The following is an 11,072-nucleotide window of genomic DNA, read 5'->3' on the forward strand; positions in this document are numbered from 1 at the left end:
GTTGAAAAATTTAATGATTTTTTTCTTTAGTTTTCATCATTCTTAACTTCTCTGAAGCCTTTTCCTCCTGAATATTCTCTCCTCAGAGTTATGATTCCACTCTTTCATGGTTCTTCTGCCAGACTTATTGTTGCTTTTTAGTCTCCATTGCAGGATTATGATGTACATTATCTCTCTTAATTGTAGATAGTGTTCTAAGATTCTGTCCCCGGTGCTTTTCTCTCTTCACATTTTCACATTGTGACATTTTCCTCATTGGTCTTCCTGCCTCAAATCTCTTCTCAATAAACTCCCAATGCTCTTTATTGTTAGGATCAAGTGGTTTTTAAAGCCCTTCCCAATCTGACTCCAACCTACCTTTCCAGTCCTGTTCTATATTACTTCCTTTTCTGTACTCAAAAGTAGCCAAATGGATCTTTTTCATGGTTTCTTATATGTGGCACCATGTTCTATGTCTAGAATGCATTGCACCTTCATAGCTTCAAGGAATGCCCAATGCCATTTAAGACTCTGCTTAAGTTCTATCTTCTGCATGAAGCCTTTGTTAACCTTCCCTTACTATTGGTGTCCCTTTCCCTACCTACCTTGTCATTGTTTTGTCTACATTCTAAATATGCCTATAAATGCATATTCTACGTCCCCTTATAGAATGTAAATTCCTTGAAGGAAGGAATTATTTCATTTTAAAATTTGTTTCCCAAGGTCTAGCACAAACTAGGTACTTACTAAATATTTATGGATTGATTAATTGATGAAATAGATTACTGCATCAATTAAACCAACCTATTCATATATTTGCCCTGGATTCTTTACAATGCCCATTCCAATGCAATAATGAGGGTGACTAGTAATTCAATTGTGTTCAATTTATTTGTGTCTGAATCTTCATGTCCCTGTGGACCATAATGTCTATAGGGTTTTCTTGGCAAAGACACTGGAGTGGTTGTCCATTTCCTTCTCTAGTAGATTAAGGGAAACAGGTTAAATGACTTGCCCAGGGTCACACAGCTAGTCTTTATGGGCAAATTTGGACTCAGTTCTTCCTGACTCCAGGTCCAACTCTTTAACCACTGAGTCATCTAGCTGCTTGACTAATAATAACTCTACTGTTGTAATGGGAAGTACCTGTGAAATCCCTTAGACATGTAACATTAAGTTTATAACTGTCCTGGTCTATTGCCATGAGAAAGGTAAGTGCTAAGAAAGATGGGAAAGGAAAGGAGGGAAGTAGGAAGGGAAGAGAGGAAGTATGGCATTTTTCTCAGAAGAAGTTTACATTTGATCCTAGAAACATGCTATCCTTCTCTTCCCTTTCTCTTTTGCTAGGATCAAATGTAAACTTCTTTAATTTTTAAAGCCATTCCCAATCTGATTCCTTTTCTACTGTTGCATCTTTCTTCTTTCTTTCCCCTTCTTTCCCCTTCTTTTCCCTTCTCTGCTCCCTCCCTTTTCTCCCTCTGTTCCCTCTTTCTCTCCTCTCCCATTTCTTCTTCTGACCATTGACCATGCTCTTAGTTGGACAGGACAAGTATCTATAATCAATGAAGTTAAAATGTTCCCTGTATCCCACTCCCTCCACACTCCTTGTAGCCCATGGAACTATGGATTTGCTAGTTGGGACCACTAGAATAGATTATCTCTTTTGGATTTGACAATTTGTGATTTCATTATTAAAAACTGACAACCCCATTGAAACACGGACTATTGGTGAACATAGCTAATTAAGTGTAGCTGATCGCTGGGTTTGCAAGAAAGCCTTTGCCAAGTGAACACAAATCATTTCATATTGATCCCTATTTTGCATTTGAGGAAATTGCTAGATGGGCAAAGCTAAATCAATTGCCTAAACTCACCTGTCATATAAGTGAGACTTGAAAGTCCTTCCCCAACTCTACCACCCATATGGTGGTCTTTCTGTTATACAAGACTCCCATGTGCTCAGCCTTCCTGGTCTTCCTTGGTCTCTGGTGCCTCAGATAAGCTCAGTTCCCTGGTTCAGCTCTGCCTCTCCAGGTCCTCAGATACTTCATTCCTCTTATCCATCTTTTGGGACCTATTGGATTTAGTGGGGTTTCCTGAAGAGAAAAGCAGGATAGGCAGTTAGGGGTTTGAGAAATCAGAAGTGGGAAACAGGAGCTGAGAGAGTAAGAGAAAGCCCCTGTAGAATCAATAGATGACCTTCTCTTTTTTAAAAATTTATTTATTTATTTTTGAATTTTATTTTTCCCCTAATCTCCCCCCCACACACACAGAAGGCAGTTTGTTGGCCTTTACATTGTTTCTATGCTATACACTGATCTAAATTGAAAGTTATGAGAGAGAAATCATATCCTTAAGGAAAAAAATACAGGAGCAAAATTACATAAGATAATGTGTTTTTTTAAATTAAAGGTAATAATCTTTGGTCTTTGTTCAAACTCCACAATTCTTTCTCTGGATACAGATGGTTTTCTCCATCACAGACAGCCCGGTGTATTGTCCCTGATGGCTGCACTTACGAAATGAGCAAGGTCATTAAGATTGATCATCAACCCCATGTTGCTATTGGGTGTACAATGTTCTGGTTCTGCTCATCTCACTCAGCATCAGTTCATGCAAATCTCTCCAGGCTTCTCTGAATTCCCATCCCTCCTGGTTTCTAATGGAACAATAGTGTTCTATAACATACATGTACTACAATTTGTTCAACCATTCCCCAATTGATGAAATTTCACTCAATTTACAATTCTTCACCACCACAAATAGAGCTGCTATGAATATTTTTGTACAAGTGATGTTTTTACCCTTTTTCATGAGTATAGATCCAGTAGTGGTATTGCTGGATCAAAGGTTATGCACATTTTTATTACCCATTGGGCATAATCAAAATTTCTCTCCAGAAAGGTTGGATGAGTTCACAGCTCCACCAACAATTCATTAGTGTCCCAGATTTCCCACATCCATTCCAATATTGATCATTGTCCTTTCTGGTCATATTGGCCAGTGTGAGAGGTGTGAGGTGGTACCTCAGAGATGCTTCAATTTGCATTTCTCTAATCAGTAATGATTAAGAGCAATTTTTCATATGACTGGATAGCCTTGATTTCCTCATCTGTAAATTGCCTCTGCATATTGTTTGAGCATTTGCCAATTAGGGAATGGCTTGCTTTTTTTTTTTTTTGTAAATTTGACTCAGTTCTCTCTATATATTTTAGAAATGAATCTTTTGTCAGAAATACTAGTTGTAAAGATTGTTTCCCAAATTACTACATTTCTTTTAATCTTGGTTACAAGTGGTTTTATCTGTGCAAAAGCTTTTTAATTTAATGTAATCAAAATTATCTAGTTTGTTTTTAATTGATTTTCTCCATCTCTTTGTTGATCATGAACTGCTTCCCTTTCCATAGATCTGATAGGTAAACTATTCCTTGATTTCCTAATTTGCTTATAATATTGTCTTTTATGTCAAAATCCTGTATCCATTTTGATCTTATCTTGTGAGGTGTTGGTCAATCCAAGTTTCTGCCACACTAACTTCCAATTTTCCCAATAGTATTTATCCCAAAAGCTGGACTCTTTGGGCTTATCAAACAGATTGCTATAATCATTTTCTGCTATTGCACCTAGTCTATTCCAATGATCCACCTTTCTATTTCTTAGCCAATACCAGACAGTTTTGATGACTGATGCTTTATAATATAATTTTAGATCTGGTAGGGCTAAGCCACCTTCTTTTGCACTCTTTTCATTAAAACCCTGGAAGTTCTTGACTTTTTAATTTCTCCATATGAATTTAATTACAATTTTTTCTAACTCATTTAAAGTAATTTTTTTGAATTTTGATTTGTAGGGCACTAAATAAGTAGTTTAATTTAGGTAGAATTGTCATTTTTATTATATTAGGCTCAGCCTATCCATGAGTAGTTGATATTTGCCCAGTTTTTTTAAATCTGATATTATTTGTGAGATAAGTATTTTGTAGTTGTTTTCAATAGAGTTTCTGAGTCTGCCTTGACAGGTAGACTCCCAACTATTTTGTATTGTCTGAAGGTACTTTGAATGGGATTTCTCTTTCCAGTTCTTGCTGCTGTATATTGCTATTAATATATAGAAATGCTGAGAATTTATGAGGGTTTATTTTATATCCTGAGACTCTGCTAAAGTTGCTAATTGTTTCTAGTAGTTTTTTAGATTTTTTTTTAGGATTCTCTACCCATATCATCATGTCATCTGCAAAGTGTGAGAGTTTTGTTTCTTCCTTCCCAATTCTAATTCCTTTGATTTCTTTTTCTTCTCTTATTGCTGAAGCTAACATTTCTAATACAATATTGAATAGTAGTGGTGATAACGGGCTACATGCCCTTCTCTTAAAAAAATCTTACATTAGCTTCCCAAGAATGGAGAAATCACATCCAGCAAACCTTCTAAACAAGTCCACATCCTCCACCAAGCCGAGCCTCCCTTTGCTCTTATTGCCCCCCCCCCCCAGGTGAGCCCAGCAGGACATAAGCTAGGGAGTCTGGAGAGGATTGGGGGCAGCTGGGTAATCAAGAGCCCCAGTGGGAGGTGGTAAGTTTCTTGCCCTCACTACCTCCTCCCATGAGGATTCATGCTGGATTTCAAAGCTCAGATCAGAACACACATGTAGTACTCTCAGGACTGGTCAGACAATTAGGAATTCTGGTTTTCAGAATTCCAGAGTAGTATGTTCATTCTTGAACATTGCTCTCTCTCTCTCTCTCTCTCTCTCTCCCTCCCTCCCTCCCTCCTCCTTTTTCTTCCTCCCCAGGACACACAAATACTTATTTAAAGAATAGCAAATTTATTCACATATACTCTATTCTCACTGTCCCTCATAATTCCCCAACTAACTCATTCTTTACTAAAACAAAAATATACTGAGACTTCCTTTTCTAATGCCATGGCATGCTTGGAATAGCAGGTGTATGTTGTACATGTTCTATGGTGCTTAGCCTCAGGCATCTGAACCTCATTCTTCCTCTTCTTGGTCTCCATTATTTCTGTTCTATCCCACAATTCTCATTCATTTCTTAAATTCTAGTACCTATCTTGTTTGGATTTGTTTATTGAGTCTGTAAGTTTATCTAGTTGACTGGTTAACTGGCCATTTAATGGTAAATTATTTAACTAGGAAGTAGCTGGATTTGCAGAAGCCCTGCCTGGTGAACTGATTGGTTGGATGAGGATTCGGACGGCATGTTAGGTTTTATGTCATAGCTTGGGACAAAGCTACTTCTTTCCTTCTGCCCCTTCTCATCTCACCTCTTATATACCACCACCCTAACCAACACTTAAGAAGAAAATAATGCCAGCTGGGACTTTATTCTTTCTTTAGAGTAACAATGTGGTGAAGATCCTGATCTGGATTCAGCACATCTATATTTTAATTCCAGCTCTGTCTTTAACTTGCTATGTGATGATGCATGTCACTGACCCTCTCTGAGTTCAAATTCCTTTCCCTTTCTACAGTAAAAATAAAAGCACTTATACCCGCATGCCCTCCTTTCCAAATTGTTGTCTCCCCTCAGCTCAAAAGCTTCATCTTCTAGTTCCAGAAAAGAAGGAAACCAAGATTTGTTTCCCATTTTATAACTTTTAGGCAATTTATTCTTCTTAGGGTCTGGCTTAAATCTGGCCTCTTGTCATACAGAAAAAGGCCTCACTTTTCTCATAATTTGGGAATTAGGAGAATAATCACTCACCTTAACAAATGACATGCAATCATAGGATTCTTCCTTTGAACTGTGTGTGTGTGTGTGTGTGTGTGTGTGTGAGAGAGAGAGAGAGAGAGAGAGAGAGAGAGAGAGAGAGAGAGAGATGGAGAGATAGAAAGATAATTGGAGAAGTTGAGACCTGGATATATGATATCCTGGATATGATTGTCACCAAGGGAAAACAGTTGCCTTCTTTTATGAGATTATGCTCTGACAGATTTGGGGTCCTCTAAAATAGTTGTTCTCCCTCCCTTCAATAAATAGAGGAAAGATGCTGATTTTCACTTACCTCAATTGACATCCTTGGTCTTCTTAGGTACAGAGATAGGAAGGAGGATAGGTTTGAGAAAGTGAGGAGAGTTTTATACTGCTGGCTCATCTATTAGCTAATCCCTCAGCCTCATTATAGGCAGGAAATGGATTCTGCTGTGATTTGGTGCTTTGGCCCCTTTTCCAAGGGAAGTTTAGTAAGGGAATGACAAAAATACCACCCCAGTGATATCTTAGAAAGAGAAAGACAAAGAAGGTTAGCACAGTTTTCCTTAAGGACCTTCCCTGAGCATGATTCCATGATTGGAGTCTAATGATGATAAAAGAGTAATTTTGAACCACTTGGATTGGTGGAGGGGGGAAGCAGAGAAAGACTGAGGTGATTTCAAACATAGCAGAAAGGGTCAGCAAACCCACATTTGTTCTTACTCCAGCAGAGTTAAAGGTTCATGCACAAATGAAAAGTAATAATAATACTCAACATTTTTAGAAAGCATTAAGATTAAGAACACACATCTTATTTGGGTATCATATCAAACCCTCACTGGAGATACTGTCATTTTCACCCCTATTTTACCAATGAGGTAACTATAGTACAGAACTGTTTAATGACTTGCCTAGGGTCTCACAGCTAATTAAATATCAGAGATAAAATGTAGATGTTTTTAAAAAATCCCCCCAAATCACTTATGCCTTGATGACCAGAGAGAGGTTTGGAGGTTCTTAATGAGAGAGCTCTGGGAGGGAAGGACAGAAAAAAGAATTCCCCCAGAAGATGAACCCCCTCCCCCAGTATAAAATGTGGGAATTGTAGGCCTCTTGGTCTGCTTTCTTCATTTTCACTACTGCCCCCCCCCCGCCTGTTGATGGATAATTGTTGATAATCTTGTACGTTAGGAAAGAAAACCAGGTTTTATTTGAAGAAGACCAGAAAATTCTAGGTCAATTCTGATTAAGTATTAAACCAAGTTTTTTGCAGCAACAATACAGATTGGGAAATGGGGTAAGAGGGAGAGGCTTGGCCTGGATAATACAATGTCTGATTCTTATTTATTCTTGGGTTTTTTTTCTTAATGCTTCTTGCCCCATTTTATACATGGGAAGTCTATAATCCGGTGAAGTAAATCCTGAGGAGCAGAATTGGTACCTCCCTCAATCCAGGAACTCTGACTCCAGCTGGGTTAGAGTATTCTGAGCCTTGGTGCCTTAGAAACTCACATTCCCCCAGTTTGGTTACTCAGCATTCACTCCTTTCCTAAGGTGGTTCCTGAGTTTGTCTTGGAAAAGGCAGGTGGAACCTTCTATTCAGGTCCCTAGCAATCTTGTTGATCTTCCAAAGTGGACTGTATTAGTTGGGGATAGGGAGAGGGGCAATGCAAACTGACTCTGGTGGGGAGGAGGAAGCCTGTTCTTTTTGCTTCTTTAGTCACTCCAGAGGCCCACAGCAGGACAGCAGCTAGCAGGGCTTCCAGAATGTCTCTTCCAGGAGTTGAAAACAATGAGCCCACCCCCACCCAGTAGCATCCACACAAGCCTACTTCACTTAAAGACTCAGCTCCTTTCAGGCCAAGCGGGATCCAGCTTCCTAGGGAGGGGAGTTTCCGAGAAGAAAACTGAAAAGAGAATTGTCACCAGATAGCAACCAAGTTGAGAAATACAACTTTCTGGTAGTATTCTAAAGACTTTAGCTAGCAGGAAGAAAGGGGAAGAGGAGGAAAGAAAGAAAGAAAGAAAGAAAGAAAGAAAGAAAGAAAGAAAGAAAGAAAGAAAGAAAGAAAGAAAGAAAGGAAGGAAGGAAGGAAGGAAGGAAGGAAGGAAGGAAGGAAGGAAGAAAGAGATGGAAGAAAGAAAAAGATGCCAAGGAAGGAAGAAAAGAAAGGAGGGAGGGAATATGTAGGAAGGAAAAGAAAGAGTCAGGGGAGAAGAAATTGATGTATAGAGGGGAAAAAATAAAGAGAAATTGCCAATTTAGGGGGAGAAAAATAAATGTAAGTTAATGAAGAGTTTGAGCTATCTGTGGCTGATATGAAGAGTGGCACAGATCACCCAGAAATGGAGGGGTAGGAGTGGGAGAGGAAGGAGGGTTGGAATGAGAAACCATATAGACCTGTCCTAGTGGAAATGGGGCCCTCGGAAAACTTGTATCAGCGGGGTCAGTTTTGAGGCTCCCCAGTCCTAGTGGGTGGGTGAGAGGGTCCCAGGGACCACAACCGCGGCAGAAGCGGAGGCCTGGAGGCTCATACTAGCCCGGACGACCCCTTCAACCTCGAGGCTTCCCGATCCCCAGCCCGGGTTGCTCCTAACCTTTTTCCCCGAGCTCCAGAGGCTGCGAAAGTCTCCCTGCTCGGCTTTGGGAATCGGGACCGATCCTGACCTCAGCCAGATCCTCCCTGGCCTCCTTTCTGCCTCCAGACTGACTTTCCTCCTACGAAGATTCTCCCAGGGTCCCAAAGCAAACCTGAGACGTGAGATGCTGGACTTTCTCACCCTGTTCTTCTGGCCGTCGGTTGGTCGGTGGGTTGACTGGGTAGGAGTAGGTGAGCCTCGGGTCCCGGCTCCAGCGGTCTCGGAGGCCTTCTCCTCCCCTCCCCAACTCACCCAGTCACTGCCCGGACAAGCGGAGCTTCGGTGGAAAGAGCAGGAGGCTCGATGTCCGCTCTTCTGCTGGGCCTGACCCGCACCCAGTAGGGTGGACCGGAGGCGGAGGTGGAGGGGTGGAGGTGGGGTGGGATAGGCGGGAAGAGGAGAGGGGCTCAGAGAGGGCGGAGTAAGTTCCTTGGTCCTTGCGGTGACCCCGATCCGGAGCCCTCGGAGAAGGTCAACTGTCCCCATCATTCGTACCATGGCCCAAAGCGGAGAAGGTACCTCCCTCCCCACCATGGCCTGAAGCTCCAGCTGAGTTCTTGTAGATGGAAAGGAGATAGGCCTCCCACTCAGACTGGTCCTTTCAGGCTTTCTTCTCTCACATCATAGCTTAGCTTCTTCCCACCTAGCCTTCTGTCGAGCCTTCTCTCCAAGAACCCAGCCTCTTTTCTCAGCTTCCCAGCACTAGTCTCTTCTCGGCTTTGGCCTCCCCTTCACTCAAGCCTTCCAACAGTTGTCAGCTAAGCTTTCTCCCGATGCAGACCCAGATTAAGTGTGAACAGTTCTAAGAGCTCCACGGATGCATCTGGCAAGTTGGGGTCTACCCGATTCTTTCTTTTCCTTTTTCTCTTTCTTTCTTTCTTTCTTTCTTTCTTTCTTTCTTTCTTTCTTTCTTTCTTTCTTTCTTTCTTTCTTTCTTTCTTTCTTTCTTTCTTTCCCTCTCTCTTTTCTTTCTTCCTAACTTCCTTTTTCTTTCTTTTTTCTCTTTCTTCCCCCCTTTCCTTTTTTCTGTTTATTTCTCTTATTGCTCTTTGTCTTCTCTTTTCATTGTTTTCTTTCCCTTATCTTTCTAGCCTTTTCTTTCTGAAATTCAACAAATCTGAATCTGAAATACAAAAAAAGATTTAATTTAGAGGCAATTCGTCTATCTTCTCCAAAATAGTGTGGTGTGTGGGTGATGGACAAGTTCCCCTGCACCCCATTTCTATCTACTACTCCCCTGACACCCGTATACTCCAAAATAACTGGAGAGAAAAGGGAAATCCATGTACCTGGAAATCGGGAACAGGAATAATCCCTTTCATATCTCTGGCAGAAAAGAGGTACAGGGTCTGAGTGTATATCGGCAAATAAAGAGTAACCCGACTTCTGAGTTTTCCTTAGAGGGACTTGTTAGAAGGAAAGCAGAATAGGCAGCTGCCTCCTTTCTTGCCCCCAACTATTATAGAGAATCAGGGAGCTCTTGTCGTTAGCACCTTCTCTTCCTGCCTTCAGTTCCTCCAATGCCCATTCCCCTGCCAGATGTGGTGTGACCATGAAGGACCCTACATAAACACACATTATTAAATGAATAGTCTCATTGGCACAATGGAGTCAGAACTGGGGCTTTGTAGGCAGAAATGACTCCCTTAGGCAAGGAGAATCACTGAGGTGCCAAGCATAGCTGGGTCTTCAGTCTTATTTAAAGGGTTCAGATAATTGTTCTGCCAGAATGGGCCTATGGGAATGGATGGAGTCATAGTACCTTTTATTTAGGAGTTGTAGAGTCCCCAAAGCCTCATAGATTCAGGATACTTGCCTGAAATTTAAATAGGAAGTCTAGGCTGGGTTACTTTTCCTAGTGATGCTGTCTGTGGTTATATACCCGGGACAGGTAGGGGTGTGTGTATGTCTGTGTGTATGTCTGTGTGTGTGTGTGTGTGTGTGTGTGTGTGTGTGTGTGTGTGTGAGAGAGAGAGAGAGAGAGAGAGAGAGAGAGAGAGAGAGAGAGAGAGACTCCCCCACTAGGGTATGGGTCAGTAGAAATACATGTGTGAATCAGGGAGTGAATAAAGAGGTTTGGCCTTAAATGTGTGTCTACCGTTGTGTATGTGAATGGGTACAAGTATAATTATTTTTTGGGGGGTGGGTATAGTTGTGTTGTGTTCTTTAGTAAATCTGTGCATCTGTGAATGTCTCCATGCCAATTCCTTGACTTCTGTAGGTGAGTATCTCTGTGTTTAGATGTTTGTGGGTTTGAGGAGGTAAGGAGGCCTCTTTGCCTTGTGGCTGCCCAGGTTCAGGCTTGGCTAAGTCCCTACAAGGTTCTCGGGAGTCTTTCTGTCTGACAGTCAGTGTGTCCTGGCTAGCTTCTCCCTTCCCGCCTCCCTAATCTAAACCATGCGGATTCCTCAGTCCTTTCCTAGCCCAGAGGGGCCGAGTGCGGGCCCAGCTCCAATGCTAGAGCAGGAGGCTGCTGTCCTCACTCAGCTTAGGGTATCCGGGTGTCGAGGGAGTAGTAGATAGAAGTGGGGTGCAGGGGGATCTTGTCCCCCACCCCCACACCAGCAGGATGGCGGGAGCAATTCTGATTGACAGTAGCAACGTCAGCGCCTGAGGGGGGGGCCGGGCCGGGCCTCCGCCGGGCCGGGGGTGGGAGGGAGTGAAGGAGGGAGGGAGGGAGTGAAGGAGGGAGGGAGGGAGGGGAGGCCCAGCCCCAAACCTTAGCTTGCAAAGGAGATCAAG

Source organism: Macrotis lagotis, chromosome 2 (assembly GCF_037893015.1).
Source record: "Macrotis lagotis isolate mMagLag1 chromosome 2, bilby.v1.9.chrom.fasta, whole genome shotgun sequence".
Classification (NCBI taxonomy): Eukaryota; Metazoa; Chordata; class Mammalia; order Peramelemorphia; family Peramelidae; genus Macrotis; species Macrotis lagotis.